Here is a 15989-nt window from a genome sequence, read left to right as displayed (position 1 = left end):
CTATGTTGAAACGATTTGACAAGCGTCAGCGCAGCCAACTGGGATGCAAAACTATCGCTGTTCATTTTTATTTTTAATAAACTTTGCTTAAATAAAAAAAAAATAGATTTTTAAACAGGATATACAGTTTTAAATGAAATGCCTTTGGAGCCCATAATTGATTGCTATCACTGATTCATATCAGTCGTTCAGCTCACCAAGTCGAACGTTTGACATTAGCAATAAATGAATCAACAAATATAAAAGTTTTGCCAAGAAAGTAATTTGCTAAAATTGGCGAGTCGAGAAAGAAAGTCAAGAGGGTGAGCGAAAAATAACCCAAAGAAATTCAATGAGGCTGAAAATTTCCTGGCTCGATGCCAATTGAAGGCAATGAAAACAAAACAAAACTCGAGTTTCTAATCAATTAAAAAATACAACGAGCGGAGGGGGCAGGGGCAAATCAAGAGTAGAGGGCACGATTTTCGGCAATAAATAAATTACAACCAGCAGGCAGTCAAAGCGATTAAATTGAAGGGGAGGCTTCCAGGAGTATCTGGTGCCGAAGAAAGTACAAAACTTCACTACGTCTGCTGCAATTTTAATTACGACTGCGATAGGAGCAGGTCGAAAGTAATGGCAAGGAGCAAAGACACCAGTCACGAGATACACAAGCTCGTTGCGACTGCGAAAATACCCTGTACCTTATTGGCTTGTTTATATAAAATGTAGGAAACTATACTTTTGACAATCACATGGAGTCTTTCTTTCAAATTTACATGAATATTTTGAACAAACCATTGCTAAATGGATGTAGATTTAAAATTGTATAAAGAATATGTTTTTTATATATTATCATATTATAAATATTTCCTTATCATATTTCAATTTCCAAATCCCTAATATGATAATATCCCTAATATCCTAATATATCCCTAACTTAATACTTCTTTATAGCAATTATAGTACCATTTACAAATAAATGTTAAATCGATATCACAAAGGCTTTTCTAGAAAAGTCGTTTCTCATTAATCAAAAAAAATCTCTCAGTCATGTTTCTTTGCCGTAAATGTACCCAAAAAATTAAACTAAATTAAATTACTAAAAAATTGGTAAGCCATATTCGTTCCAAATTGCTAGATGTCTAGTTTATCCTTTGCACAACTTTTACAGGGTATAGCAGGGCGAAAGGCGCCGAGTCGACTAATCCTTTGGCAAAGTCTTTGACAGTTGTCTTAGATTGCACAACAACAAAGAGGAGAAACACAATAACATCTTCATCATTATCATTATCATTGTTTCCAGCACTGTGGGATGAAAAAGTACAATAAACAAAAGCAAGCGAAGAAACAACAAACATTATCGCACATCATTATCGTTGTCATTCAGGCAGCGTCGTTCCAGCTTAAAAAAAACCAAGCCCAACCCACCCAGCGCAACAAATATATGTATATATATATATATATATTTGCTTTATTTTGGTGTTTAGTTAGTTTTTATGAGCGTCATTATTTTCGCTTGCCATGGCGCTAAGCATCTTAAGTGGCTCCTGCTCCCGCATTTCCCCCCTATTTTTTAGTGGAGCACTTTCCTTGTGTATTTGTTTGCATAGGCGCAAAATGTCTTCGTCAACTTTTGACGATTTTATAATTTAACTTTTGCCGGGAGCTCCTCCTTTTTCCTCCATCCTCCATTTCCGCCCGCCGGTTTTTCCTCTTCCTAGTTTCGAAAACAACTTAATAATAAGTGAGTGCTGAGTGCTGGTTGGAGGAAAGTTGACTTGGTTAGAGAAAGACGCCTGCAATTAAGGTGGCACCACCAAGGCTGTGTGTTTTTGTTGGATCTTTTGGGCTAGGCAATTATTACAGGGGATCCAGTGCATTTAGAAAGTTTTCTGTGCGGAAATAATTGTCAAGGATAACCATGGTAATTGTAGGGAAAAACTGGTAAACTGAAAAGCAAAGCTCCTTGCTCGTTGCTCATTGTTGTCTTCTGAACACAGAACTCTGGGCAAAATGGTACTAAATAGGGGCATTGCAAATGCAAGAAACACATGAAGACAAATTACCAAAAAAATCCATATTAAACATTTAGTACTTCTATTTGCTGGTCAATTATGCATTTAGATACTCACAACTTTATAACTTTTAGGCACCTTAAAACATAAAGATATGTATTAAGATATAAATATATATACTCCTAAACTGGAACCACATACTAAATATTATAAATAAATCGTATTTAAAATTAAATGTTTTCTTTGCCACAATTAATTAGGCCACAAAGTCCTAACAGGAACGTTTTTTAAAGATCTAGCAAATTTCATTCTATTTTAAAAACCTTATTCTAGTAACATAACCCAATGCCATTTAAAAACTTCTTAATATAGAAAATCAAATAAATTGGGTTGGAGCAAATAAGATATTCCTTTGAATAGCATTTAAGACATCTACTTTAATGCCATCACCACTTAATACCTGAGCTTACTCACCTGTTAACTTAGCCCGAAAGGCTTCTTACCAAACTAATTTCAGGTCCTAAAAGTTTACTCTAAGTTAGCTAATTTGATAAAGGTAAATGGACTGGCCAGCTGTAAAGGCATAATGTTTTATATACAGCCATTTAAATACAGCCATTTGCATACATCACTCGCAGGCATCGTCATCAATATAAATTTGTTTTGTCAGAGCTGCTTTATTTTGTAAATATCGAACAAATGGCTTGGAACATAAGTGAAGCATATGTTAAAAGCTGGAGGAATCGTATACGAAAAGCGTAAACAAGGAGCTTTTCATGTTTGACATGCGTTAGGGAAAAAATGAGAGAACTAAGAACCCACAGATACAGATACATTTTCAACATATTACACGAGTCAAGCAAGTAAAAACAATAAAAAATGCGTACAAAACAATCACAATTCACACAAGGAAAAAAAAATGTTAAGAACACTAGAGGAGACATTGCAAAACGTTGCTAGCGAGCGAATAAAAAAGAATCTTTAAGCTTCTTTTTTATCTGCACCCACAAACATTGAACTTTATATGCGAAGCACTGGAGCACCACGCCCCCTTTTCGTTACCATAATAATGAAACATCTATAAATTGTCAGCCACTTTCATCGATTCCCGGCTCCTCAGCTTTCGCTTCTGTTCGTCGATGTCCTCTGGAGGACCATAAATAATATTATTATGGCTCCAGGAGGCAACTTGTATTTGTCAAAGCAAACAGAACTGCTGAGCTGGAGCAGGAAGAATCCTTTCCGATCCCCCCATTTGGACGCATGCCTTCCCTTGTTAACGGCATTATTATTGGCAGCCATTATTCATGCAACAAGTGATGCTCAGTGGCAGAGCGGCAACTTCCGTCTAATTACGGCTAATTGAATGGCTCTAAGTTCCGGGATTTGTCAATTGATTTGTAGTGGGATTTCCGTATAAAATGGCAGAGTACCAGTGTATTCAAATATCGAAATTGCGAGTACAATTATTTATTGTTCCAACCAGATAATCCTGATTGTAAAAAATGAGCGCCACAAATAAACCAAACAAATCTATTAATTCGCATGTGAACTTTAAAGATAGTTTTTTCATTCGTTGCACTATATGTGGAAAAAAAACAAAAACTATTTAATAAATGCATCGATGAATTGAATAAAAACTTGTGAAATTAATCTGTCAACCGAGGAAAGCAGATATGCACATAACAACATTTTAATCAATTATAATGCCATAAAAAAGTAAACACAAGGATAAGGAAACCTTTATTGGCACATCGACAGCAAATAAAAACCACAGCATCAACATGAAAATAACAACAAATAGGCGAAAACAGATAACCCAAGCAACAGAGATTTATTGCATTTATAAGCACATTTATAGACTTTTGTGTACGTATATTCGCTGATTTATATAGCCGAGTTAAACCCATGTGGTTTATAATGAGACAACACAGTTAAATGAGGTTAGAGTTGCGTACGTTTTGGCCATAAATTGTCCAAATTGGCCGAATAAACACAGCGGAGAACTTAAAGGCTTAAAACTAAAGATACTCCACTCGAGGTGTACTCACATAAGACTCAGATGCATGTAGGACACAGACAGTTATAGTAAATGATAGCTGGGATATCGAAATATATTTTCGAATAGATAGATACCAAGAAACCCACAACCACAAAGAAAGCAAAACAGTCACTTTTTTTACGTTTTACGGAAGACGTGACGTGAGTTGACGTTACGCTACGCTACGAGACGTAATGACATAAGCGTACAATACTTTCGTTCTTCAATTTTTTTTTCCAACTGCGTTCACGTCTACGACAATTACGGCACTTTTCCAAATAATTTCAGCAATTTGAAAGCACACTTATAAAAAATTTAAGTTTTTTAAATGAGCAGCAGTGTTTTATAAACGCACAACACGAAAACGCAGACGAAACACACAGCAAAAAGTCGAATTGAATAGTATAGCAAATTAGACACGATCAGCAACGTTATCAAGACAACAGACTCTGACAAACTAAAAAATCACAAGACGAAAAAAACGCAACAAAAAATTAAATAAAATAAATGAAAATGCCAACAACAACTGATCGGTGATAATGCTCAGTTTGAATTAAGAGGCGGCGATCGAAAAGCAGAGAAATCGCATCGAAAAGAAGAGAGCTCCCTCACCCGATCTATTTTCGACTAACTGATAAGACCATTTCGAATCGATTCGTTTGGTATTTGGTTTTCGAACATGTAAAATCGAATAGCAATCAATGCAACTGACAGAAGAGGCCGACTATCGAAATGAATCGCTTATCAGTTCGAAGTGAGAAAAATGCGAGAGCGGGGGAGCTCTGAGTTCTTAAAGATGATCTACACACTCGGTCAAGGGTAATGACTTAATCTGACCTTTTCGTATTTTAAATAATATAATATTTTACTGCTTAGGAATTTTGTAAACATTTATTCTACTTTGAAAACACTCATTAAAACTAAAGAAATTATCTTAAGAGTGCAAATGTAAAATGCATTGCCAATTCCATTAGAACCCTGCAATTAGGCATTGCTCAGCTGAATACTTTGCACTGCAGTTTATTTTTCCGTCCCATTGAGCTAAACGTCTTTTAGGACTTTCTAATGGACTCCATTCGCTGATACTCAGGCCGAGAACATAAGAACCAAATCGATTTACAGGACATGAGGCACGTGACCACCAGGTATTATCAGCGTACCCAGACTGGATCGAAATACCACCCACTCGCACGGTTTCCAGTTCAATTGGCTACTTAAAACTTTAACAGCCGTAAATTCGCAACAAGCAAGGGCTATGAAATTTAATAGCAGATACGAGCAAATCCCCCATCCTAGCGAAAAGGAAAACACCCTGGAAATGTCTGACCAATACAATACGCAACTGTATTAGCTCACGTATCAGTAAAAGTACGTATTTCGTCTGGTCATTATTTCGATGTTGCTGCTGCTGCTACAGCGAAACACACATTATTGACTTTTATGGCTGTTCCTGCGACTCGGAATGCATTGTATCTATGTATCTTTTACAGTCAAAGCTGCATAAATGAAATAGAAAGGAATGCTTTTTAGCACAGTGAGTTCGCATATAACTTAATTCCAGGATAATATAAGTTCATTAACTATTAAATTAAAAAAAAAAAGGTTTAATACGACATTGTTTGATTGGTCTTAGGCAGGTTTCACTGTTTTCCCGAGTTTCCGCTTTTTCTATTACAGATACTTCTGTTACTTCTGCCTTTTTCTTAACCCTTTGCGTGTGTTTACATTTTCCACTATGTAATTCGTTGCATTTTGTTGCATGCGTGTGAGTGTGAAATATTTATGGGGGGTTGCAACCCTACTCAGGCACATGGCCAAAACAGGTTCCACCGATTTCCACCCTGCTGCTTAAGTTTAACGAAGTGTTAAATGGCCAGAAGCAGCGAGGGCGGCCAAGAAACGAGGTATCCGCTTCGATTTCATCTCATCGCTCGCCGAGCTGGTCAACGTCTTTTTATCGAAATTTGTCACGCACGGTGGAATTTCTGCGCTCCTTTTTGTATGGCCTGGATTAATAGAGGGAAAAAGATTTTCATTCGGAAAATGTTTGCTACATGAGTCGCATGAATGACAGCTGCGAGAAGGAAAAGTGTCGATGGTCCAAGGGAAGTTGCCATTTTGACACGGCTAAAAGCGCACGTGTGTGGTCTAATACCTCCTTTCGATGACAAAAATTGCATTACTTTCACTTTCTGGCCGGTAAGGAGGCTGAATGGAGCTTAAGAAGTATGCTTTCTTTGTTTGCCTATAAATACCCGGATAAAGGTAAACATGATTTTTGGGATTTCCCATTTTGGTCGGTGATAAATGTGAGTCATTTAATAGACGTTTATTGAATTCGGAGCAGGTGAAATGGATGAGATTTCAGAGCTTTAACCGGAATAAATAAATATAAGAAATACAATATTACGTCTAAAACATAATAAAGTTACTTCAAGAATTCCAGTTTACCCCCTCAAATTGTATCTGTATCTTATTCTTGTGCAATTTTACCAGCAACAAGGAATCAATAATGACCGCACAATAAGTTAATAGCTTCATTTACCGACAGGAAACCCCACTACTTGTGGTAGTTGGTTGGCAGTTGTGTATCTTTCCCTCCAAGGTTCCATTCGAATCTAATAACCGGCAATTTGCCAAACAACGAAGGACCGAACCATTTTAGAGTGTTGCAAAGAAATTAGCCATCATTTAGTGTAATGAGCATAATAATAGCAACTAATGGCCAACCACCAACACAAAAGCAGCACGAGTCGATCCACCATTTGATTAAACAAAGATTGACTGAAGTGCGATTAACTTTGGGATAGGGCGCAAATTGTTATAAATGTGGTGCAATTTGTTCGGAATGGAGGAAGCCAGCGAAATGCTGGTAAATACATATTAAGCAAAAAGGAAAAATATCCAAGGCCATGTGAATTACTCAATTAATTCAGCTCGGTCTGCCAATAATCATAAATAAACTCCCACGGAACCTACGCTCGCTACACTTTTAATTATTTTCGCTCTCGTCCCTAGCAAATTTAATAAAGAATAATTACAAGGAAACCAATAACAGCCAAGACCCAAAATGCGTATATGTGTGTGTGGAAAAATAATTAACAAAAATCCGCACAACAGCAGGCGGCTTCTTATGCCGCCGCCCATACTGAAGTATAACCACAAATGGCATGTAATTAACATATAAATTAAAGCCTAATACATATTTACGTAGCAATAAAGTGCTAAAATTGCTGCTTTAGCTCACGTTCGCATTCATCAAGGATTTAAGTCGTATTCGAGTTTCTAACATTGAGTATTGATTAACTGAATCGCACAAAATATAAAATTAACTATGAAATTCTGGAAAAATAAATAAATAATAGACAATTAGCAAAGTCGTGGAAATGATAACATAATGGAGAACGCGATTGACGCCAAATCAATTACCGTTGCGAAAATTTTGAAATCAACGAACAAAAGCAAATGTCAGGCTTAAAAAATTGTTCGCTAAATTAGTTGACATTTTGCGAATTCAATGGATTCGAGTAGGAAATGGAGATGGTTAGCTGTCAGTTTGGTTTAACAAGAACCGAAAAAAAAAAGACCCAGTAAAAACCAGACAGAAATGGCAGATAAAATAAAACCCATTTTACACCAGAATCATTCATTTGCGGAGCACATTCGTAAAATCGAGCATCGCATTGTTTTATGTCAGCTTCATCAGCAGGAACTGAAACCGAACTGGGGCATCATCGAATGGGGATTCAATTGTGCTGAACAGTGGCAGTAAAATCAACAGCAAGTCGCCAAATAACGAGCCGAATTTTGTATGTCCTAGAAGTAGAAACTAAAAGTTTAATACTAATTATAAGGGATATAATAGATTGTTTTTAATTAAGTTTTTCTAGCATTGCTTGAATTTCAATTGATATGCATTACCAATGTTACCAAAGTGACTTCTAAACACAATAGTCATCCCACTCAACATGAAATGCATTGATGACTTGGGAAGTACTGATACTTGATGATGACGTTTTTGAAGTCGGTGACGAGGATATTTCGGTTTGACTGCAGTTTTTAACATGGCACGTTCCTTACTCCCCAAATGCCCCTCGGTGATTGCAACAAAATGCTGACGGATTCGGCACTGCCACACATGGACAAAACATCACATACAAATGGAGACGGATGCACTAAGAAAAAATATTTATTCCATATTTGTTACTATGCCTAAATTTTGTTTTATTGCAATTTTGTATTGACTAAAGTGAAATGTGTTATTCCTTTTTGTTAAATATTTTTGAAATATTTTTGATTGTGTAGAGATAAAAAGATCTGCAGTGAAAACTAAAACAACAGAAGCGGCCATTGTAGGCGAGTGTCTCAACTACCAGATACTTAGCTTAACGCGGTGCTAGGGGTTCAATGGTACAACCTCAACTTTCTATCGTTTTTAGACAGACTCGATAAAGAATGTTTGCATCATGGAATCGAAAACGCTTTCCGCTACCTGTTAATTACTTTAAAACGAATCTACTCTGTGAGTAAAGGGTATAAAAATAACCTCCAGTTTTTCACATTGTGTATTCGATATGGGTTCCTTTTACTATCTGTTTAAAAATGTAGTTTTTGAAAAGTAGGTCGGTTGTGCAGGGAAAGGGATCCAAAATACATGTTCCCATTGTGGAATTAAATTAAAGCATGAAAAACAACTATATCATCCTTAACAAGTCACAAATATTGAAGAAAATAATATTCATAGAAAAAGATTAAAATCGATCTATATTTATAAAGAAAATAATTATTTTTTAGATCACCAAATTAATTTTATTCTTTAAGATATAAGTAAATAAAATATTAGCAAGCAAGCAAGCTCAAATATAAACTAGTAAAAAACCTTAAAAAACTTTTGCCTTTCTTATAAACTCCTAGAACTTCGTCCTCAGCTCGAATCCGCTAACAACTTTATTCAATTTCGTGGCTGTTCTTCACCCTTTCGAAAGATTATCTCTGGTTTTCCATCAACCACATCAAATGCTTTCCGTGCTCCATTTCCCCTTGCAAAACTTTAATGCAGCGCAAGACCACAAATCCCGAAAATCAGTCACAATTATTACGCCCAGAGTGGGGGAAGGTCGGCCCTGAAGTTAAGCCAGCCAGCCCCTCTTTATTAAGCCTTCCATTTGCTGGGAAAAGCAAGGAGAAAATACCGTGGAACAATGCTAAAACTATTCCCCATAACAAATGCGAACCGAAAGTGGGTTGCCGCCTTTGGGTAGGATTGGGGGGAGTTGGGGCTGCGAAAGTTGGTTGGTTGGTTGGCTGATTGATAGACAAGGAGACAGTCACCGACACCATCGACGTCTATGGCTCCACTCTATCCCGGTCTTTTGAGCCGTGGCACCATCATCTTCTCCCCCTCACCGCCCTCGGTTGTTGTCAATTAACGTACGAAAATGACTTCCGCTTTGATTGTGTGCCCCATTCCCCCGGACGCCATAAACCTCATCCATCGATCGAATGTCAACTGGTTGACTGCCTGCCTAACTGTCACAGCCTGTTTCCGTTTCCGATTAAAGCTTTGGCAAATAGTTTTGAGAGTCCTGCCAGCGATTCACTGCCTTATCGTAATGGTGGTGGTGGTGGCGAAAGGTTTCATTTGAAATGATTTCTGCAATTGTTGCCAATGCCCCAGCATCATCAATCGCTTGATTAATGACCGGTTAATTGTTCGATTTATAGAAGAGAGCTATCGCAATTCTTGGCTTTTTTCGAAGCGGAATTGCTGGTGCTGATTTATTGAAAAACGTTTTATTTCTGCCTGCTAAAGAACAACTTAAAGATGAATAGATACTTGTTGAAGTATGCGCCTAAAACCAAATAATCATATGGATTTAAATCACCTTAAATATGTTTAAGGGGGGTAAAACAATTAAAGTGGTTTGATCAAACTAGTTTAATGGAAACTCCTACGTCACAGGACTGATTCCCACCCAGTGCTGGAAAATCCCATACTCTCAGCAAGAGACCCATGCAAATTACTTTGGGAAAATCAGAGTCGCAGGGCATCACTTATACATTGGGCGACACCTTTTGGGAGCAAGCAAAGCATGAAATTAGGCAAACAACTTTACCCAGCCAAACAACAACAAAAACACAGAAGGAAAAGCGTCGCGCCTAAGCTGCAAAAAAAAAAAAAGAAGAAAACCTTAAGGAAATAAAGACAGTGGCAGACTGAGAAAAGAGCAAACAAAACGAAACGCACTGGAGCACTTAAAACGCAAGGAGCATCCAGGAAAAGTCGTGCACTCAAAACAATATTATGTGATTCAGATAAATAATTAATATAGGACATAATAAAAACCATATAACTAAGTTTTTATGATCTTAAAGCTAAATATTTAAGATTAAAAGATGCCTCTTTGTATGATGATCCTCAAGAAGAAAACAACTTTTGAGTTGGAACCTATTAAAGTCAAAAATAATTTCATTATAACAATTTAAAAACTGACAAGTTTTTCTTTCAGTCTTGCGAAATGGTCAATGGGTGTAGAATGGGGTGGCAATGAAATGCTGAAGACGTCGCAGCCGCAGTGCAGACGACGCAAACAGAACGCCTAAGTAATTGCAGAATAAACAAGCATCAACAAAAGATTAAGACGCGCTCGGGGATCCGCCTTTAATCGCGCCACGCCCACTCACAGCCCAGAGCCGCGGAACTCCGCCCACAGGGGGGAATAAACCCAAATAAATAAGCCAAGAAAAACATAAACAGATAAGAGTGAAAAGCAGCGACAATTGCAAACATCTCGTCTGTTTCGCCGTTGCAGTAGTTTTTCCTTTAGCACACTAGGAAAAAAATGGGGAAACTTTACAACATTCACAGCCACCAATAAAAGACCACGCTAGATCTGAAACAATTAAAAAGTATGGAGTGAAAGTTTTAAAAATTATGATTTATTACATAATAAATGCATGCTATTGGATTAAATAATATTATTTTAAAATCATTGCAGTAAAAACCCATGCAATAAAGCAGTTTGTAGAGTTTTCCAACATCATTTAGGAAAATTTAAAGCACTTTAAGAGTTTCGAGAATCGCAGACAAATTTAACGTTATGAGTAGACGGCGGTTGGTAGTTTCCCAAAGAAAGTGCGACAGTGAGTGAAAACTTTCTCTACATTTGCGGTCGATGTGCAAATGAAGCTCAACGCAAAAAGTGGTCATTACACAACACCCCGCTCACCTTGCTGTCGCCAATCGTTTGTAGAACTTGTCGCTGCAAAAATGTTTTGGGAAAACTCCTCGAAAACTCCGCTGCCACTACCCGCAATCGCTGGAATTTCTTTGGATTTTTGGAAAGCACAAATTTTTTGCGTAAAAAGTTTTAACAACTGCGTTAAGAAAATAAGGCAAAAAGGAGTTGAGAAGCGGCGCTTTGAAGCGTTAAGCAATTTGCCAGTTTCATTCACATTTCCCCCAACTAACCCTCTCACATCACTGTACTTTCGGCTGGGTCTTGGCCTTAGCCAATTTCGGTCTAACAGTTAAGTGCGGGATTAAGAAAAGATAAACATTTGTAAGAATTTGGCCGAAAGTTTGCCTTTTGGCTTGCTTGTTTTTGTTTCAGTTCTTGTTAGTATTATTATTTTACTTTTGCAATGCGTTGCGCGCCAGTTTGCTTAATAATTTTAAATTTCGGAGGTCAAAACTACGCTGTTTGCAAAAGAGAGGTTAAAAACTTCCTTAGATACATATATTTGAAATAAATTCGAAACTTACTTTAAGATACATATCGTTTGCCAAAGCAGCATATTTCAACTTCCCTATTTATTTCCCCCTTCTGTAAATGGTACTAACTTTTTACGACGGAGTCCTAACTCAAGAATTTCATATCCACAAACACCAACCATGGCAGTGGATGGTCCATTTGGGCGATGACTTGTAGACAAGAATCGTAAAATATCAACGCCAATAACTTTGGCCAAAGGCTGTCCTGGGTGCCAACGGAATTGCGATGAATTGTGCATGCGGCGGATGTTTCTCCCTCTCGACGACTGAAGATGTGCACGATGCAGCAAACTGAGGCAAATGGAAAATCATGTGGCAAACGATGTGCGACACAAAACCAAGTATGACAAGACCCCGGAGGCTTTTGAGCCACATGCCACGCCCCCCCGGGCAAATGCAAACGCAAGACGAGCCAAAGGATCACTGGGCAGCATTATGCGTGCGGATGGCTCTGCCAGGGAAATTCTTTCTGCCCCAAGGCGTCAGGCATACGCATATGGAGCAGGAGCAGAGCTGCAGCTACCATATTGATGATGCACTTGCTGCGGCCAATGCACAAAGGTTGCCCCATGAAGCCGCAGGCGGTGCCCGCTGCTCTTTTCTTTTTTCTTTTTTGTTTTTCTGCTGTTGCATACCAGTTGCACTTGACAAAAAAATATTATACAAATTCAAATGTCACTGTTATGAGATTGCAAGCAACGAGGTATCACATTATATTATTAGATGAAACTATAAAGTATCAGATATATAAAATCTATAGTTTAGTGTTGCAATGAAAAACTAAAATGACTAGCTTATGATTGTTTCATATGTTCTATATTAAAATAAATAAATTTCATTATTTTATTTTGCTTTCTGTTTTTGAAAATTCCACTTGCTCACTATTGTTTCTCTGAGTGCATTCGAAGTTTAGCGCATTTTTTGCCATTTTTTTCGTTATGCAGTTGGCAGTCTGATTCCAGGGGCGTCGAAGTCTGAGCCCTCTGTCTCGGAGGCGCAAAATGTTTGCACAAAGGCTTAAGGCAAACAAAGCTGAATCAGCAGGACACTGTCTGTCAGCAGGCACTCTCCACTGTACGGGGAGACAATACGAAACGCGGGGCACTTTGGGTGACAAAAGCTAGCGGCGGGGTCGAAGGGGAAATATTCATTGGCGTAGTACGAGGGTCAGCCCTCCACTTCTATTTTACTCTACTCTTTTTTTTTGCCAACGCAAACAAATGAAAGTGGATCCACTTGAGCGGAGCAAATGAAGTGCCATAGTTGGTCGGTTGGCAGGATATTCGGAGGGGGCAGGAGTTCGAACGGGGGGTAATCGGGTACAAGGAGCAACAGCGGCAGGATCGGACAGTAAAAGTGCTACGAAAGCGAAAAAGAGCACATGATACAAAGACAAAAAGAATTGAAAAAAAGGGTAGCAAATGCACACAAAATGTCGATACAAGTGCTACAAGCGAGGTACAGTGAAAAGCCTTTAAGCGGTACTTTTAGATTCACCAAAGTATTTTGTATCTGATATTCAGCTGTACGAATATCAAGCTCTTAATTTAAAATAATAAATAATAATAAATAATTTAAAATTCCTTTTTTTTTTATTAATGGCAAGAGATTTGCCTTAAAAAATAAAACATTATTATTGAAAGTTTTTACTCGTAAGTTTTGTTATCTTGTACACATGTACATATCTAATTTCTTAACTTAGCGAGTTTCCACTGTAACCATCCTGCCATGTGTGGGTTCGGGAGAAAGTTTAGTTGGCAGCAGTGTCGTATGTGTTGCACACTAGTTGATGATGTTGCTGACGTAGCCAGGAAAGGATAGGTCAGGACTCGAGCGGCTGGGAATGGAGCAACTGGAGTGGGTATAGCCCATTGGGCTGCTTACATAGGATGAGCCGCGCTGGAGCACAATTTTCAAGAGATACGTCAATATTTGACAAGTCGTCATTGTCGTTGGCTGCTCCCCCCACTGATTTCCCACCCCTCCTCGTACCACTGCGACCAACCTTATTTTCCCGCACGACGTCATCGTTGTGTATTAAGCGTTATTTTCGCTCTGCTACTTGCCGCTCCTTGTTGCTCTTTTTTATGAATATTAGTTTGTTTGCTCGCTGCTTCCTGTCGTATGTCGAGTTCTTATGTTTGCCATGAATACAATAAGCACAATATCAATTTATTATATACATATATTTATATAGAAATTTAAGTAAAGTAAATCAAACAACAATGATAAAAATCTCTTAATGTATGATAGGTATAGGGTATAAGACTAGATAGTAGCAATTTCTAATAGCGGTTCAAATCAATTTGAAGGCACATTGTTCCTATACGCTGACTCAAATCTATTGATGAATTTCGTCACTATTCTATTCCCATATATGTGTATCTTTCCCATACCACCCGAAAACTTGGCCATACTCTTTTGGCTTATTAAAAGTGGCTTGCAATATGAAACTTGTTCATAGACCCTCGAAGCGAAACAAATAAATGGAGAACACAAAACAGTCTAAGCCTATGGCTCAAACTCTATTGAACTTCACTTCAAGCCTGGTTACCCACACTAAGTGTGAAGCACTCTGTTGGATGATGAGTCAGTGCATCATCATGGGGAGAATGCACTGAAATATAAAAGTACATAAAAAGATTGTAAGTTCTGTAATCCAGGCAATTGTACAATTGTGTATTGGTTTGGACACATTTTTATAGGGTGCTAAAACACCTCATAATATCTCGCAGAATGGAGAATTTTCCGAAGTGTGTTCCTCGGGACACCTCAAGCACCGGAAAGCCGCTACTCAATGCCCACAGAGAGGGACAAGGACATAGACAAAGGACAGCCGATGAAGGGGCAGCAACAGCAGCAGGAGCAGCTGGTGCTCATGTTGCATTTGATGCTGCTCACCTAAATGCAATGGCAAAAGTTTTATGATCGAAACACGAGCAGGCAGACAACAACGGCCAGGACGAGGACCAGGACTAAGCTCACTTCCGCCAGCATTAACGATGCACGCCCATGGGTCGGGGTAGATATGGCTGCATAATGGAGTCTGGAACAGCCAATGACCATTAGATGGGGCCCAGGCACAGTTGCCGGGGGCCAAGTTTGTCTAGCGGAGTGTCCTGGCCATGGGATGGACAATAAGGCAAAACGAGTTATTAATAAGCAAGGTTGGGATACGCCAATAGCATATAACTGAAGTGAAAATACACTTTCCAACCTTTGGCAGGACATGATCAGAGAGAAATGGAAAAGATTGGTAAAAGTCTTTCCATTTGAAATAACAAATTCGAAGGATAACTGCTGCTTACCCTCATTTGGAGAACGGGAGTTAATATTATACGTTAAAAAAGAAGTGTACCTCTAGTTCTATGAGTAAAAAGATATGATTAGTTTGTCCTTTCCATTTATATAGAAAAAACTTGAACAAAACTAATGACTTTGATTATAGGAATCGGTAAATGCAGCCTAAACAAAACAAAACCCAGCGTGAACAATATTGACAGCCGTGATTATGGATAACAGATCACAGGCCAATCCCCGTAATTTCTAACAGAACAAGCAACACAACATCGCCTGATTGGCTTATGGTAAGTGTATTATAAACAAATATGAAGTGGGCTGAGCAAAATATTCCGGCCTAATACAGGAAACGGAAGTGCCGACAAACACACACAGACACACATGTAAGCAACAGTAAATAAACAGGGAGAGGGGATGTGTGAGGGAGAAAGGAACAGACGGAGTGATAGGCAAACTAAATGCGAACAAATATTGCGAAAGTTTTTGCTGTAGCACATAAATTTCTGTCATGGGCATCATTAATTAGCGCTCTCTGCTTACCACCGCACCCAAAATAGAAAAAAACGGAAAAGAGATACATTAGCTCAAACCGGAAGTACAGTCGCGTTAACATAAACAAGCTGGCGATAAGCAGAAAAAAACGCACAGTTGCAAAAAGTTAAATTAAGTTGGATGGTAATATGAGGCTTTTTTGCCGTTTATGCATCCACCACTTGACATGAAAATTCAAATTGAAACCATCAATCATGCTGCTGGGAGTCAGAGAAGATGAAAGGATTCTAGCAACTAATGAAAACCAAACACAGCAGGTGATGTTGATATGTTATTAGAAAGAGGAGCAGGTGCAGATGAAGGTGGAGCACAAAACGCTGTCGCT

This window comes from Drosophila mauritiana, chromosome 2L (assembly GCF_004382145.1).
Source record: "Drosophila mauritiana strain mau12 chromosome 2L, ASM438214v1, whole genome shotgun sequence".
Classification (NCBI taxonomy): Eukaryota; Metazoa; Arthropoda; class Insecta; order Diptera; family Drosophilidae; genus Drosophila; species Drosophila mauritiana.
This window is presented reverse-complemented; position numbering follows the sequence as displayed.